The sequence below is a fragment of the Nanorana parkeri genome, unplaced genomic scaffold, assembly GCF_000935625.1.
Source record: "Nanorana parkeri isolate BGI_ZX_2015 unplaced genomic scaffold, ASM93562v1 scaffold3035, whole genome shotgun sequence".
NCBI lineage: Eukaryota > Metazoa > Chordata > Amphibia > Anura > Dicroglossidae > Nanorana > Nanorana parkeri.
Window position 1 is genome coordinate 51005 of NW_017309303.1, and position 1968 is coordinate 52972.

Sequence of the window (1968 nt, forward strand, 5' to 3'; positions counted from 1 at the left end):
GATTGGAAGCCAGTGCAGGGAGTGGCAGAGGGGGGCGGGGGATGGAAGCCAGTGCAGGGATCGGCAGAGGGGGGTTGCATACACTGAGCGGTTGGTCAGGTGGATGAATCTAGCAGCTGCATTCATGATAGACTGAAGGGGGGAGGAGCCTGTGTAGAGGTTGGCCAATAAGGAGGGAGCTGTAATAATGAAGACGAGAGATAACAAGTGAGTGTATGAGTAGTTTTGCGGTGTCATTGGTGAGGAAGGGGCGTATTTTGGAGATGTTACGAAGGTGAAGGCGGCAGGATTTGGATAGTGATTGGATGTGGGGAAGAGAGGTCCGAGTCCAGGATGACACCTAGGACCTTGCCATGGGGGGGAGGGGTGGATAGTTGTGTTAGATTATTGTTACTGTTCCCAACAACAACATTGAAATAGTCATTGAGAGTGTTGTAACTCAATCCAACATCCGGGCTTGATTGAAGGGAATGTAGAACGTGCGTGGTGGAGAGTAGCTGGTAGTCAAAGTGGTTTGATGGTGCCAAGGACCTACACTTCTGCCGAACTCTATGGTAATCGGTTAGGGGTTTCATGGAGGTTAGAAGAGCTGCAGTCAAAACCAGTCAACCCCACATTTGGATTGTCCCAATCTCCATGCAGCAGGTGGCAGACCAAATGAAGGAAGCACCGAAATGTGGACTAGGAACCACCAGCAGAAAAACCTTCAATGTCTCCCGGGCCCTCCTCAGCTCTAAGATGTTAGAAGAACAAGAAAGAAGACAATTCCAAGCTGGGCCCACAAGTACCGACAATGTGCCACCCAACCCTGGAGAGTGGCATCTGTAGTAACAGTCTCCATGGTCATTTGGCTTGCCAGGAGAGAAGTTGGGATGTTGTGTCCACCATCGAAGGTCTTGTCTGATCACGTGTGTGGGATTCAGATGGGCTGGTGAGGGGAATCATGATTTGACTTGCTCAAGATGCACAATTGGAGCTTTTGTGCCCACTGAACCATCGGAGCAGAGACAGTAAGAGCCCCCAAGAATCTCATGCGCTGACCAACTGTGAAATAAGGAGGAGAGGAGTTAGACTTTGACTGGATTTGGACAATCTTCTCCTTCTCTTGCTATGGGAACCGGAAGGTAGGCATCCTTGAGGTCCACTGACACATCCAATCCCAGATGTTCTCTGGCTATGGGAACCTGAAGGTAGGCATCCTTGAGGTCCACTGACACATCCAATCCCAGATGTTCTCTTGCTATGGGAACCTGAAGGTAGACATCCTTGAGGTCCACTGACACATCCAATCCCAGATGTTTTCTGGCTATGGGAACCTAAAGGTAGGCCTCCTTGATGTTCACCGACACATGCAATCCCAGATGTTCTCTGGCTAGTGGCTATGGGAACATGAAGGTAGACATCCTTGAGGTCCACCAACACATCCAATCTCAGATGTTCTCTGGCTATGGGAACATGAAGGTAGGCATCCTTGAGGTCCACTGACACATCCAATCTCAGATGTTCTCTGGCTATGGGAACCTAAAGGTAGACATCCTTGAGGTCCACCGACACATCCAATCTCAGATGTTCTCTGGCTATGGGAACATGAAGGTTTGGCATCCTTGAGGTCCACTGACACATCCAATCCCAGACGGAGGTCATGTTTTGTAGGGATTCTTGAAAAATGGAGATGCAGGCCTCTCTAGACATCATTCAGAAGCCAGAAATGCAAAATCCTCTGCCCAGATCTTGACAAAAAGAGAGTCTTCCTCCAACTGATACCCCCTCCCCAGTGCAGGTAATACTTCATCAAGTCTTCTCTGAAGCCTTGGATTCTTGGCTGTCAATTGCCCAACAAAGGAACGCTGGTTCAAATGCCAAGAATCCAAGGCCAGTAGGACCATAAATCTTTGTATTGGTCTCAAGACCTTATTCCAGAGTGAAAAGGCTGCTGACAGCTTCTCTCCTCCTGTATGAGGAAGGCCA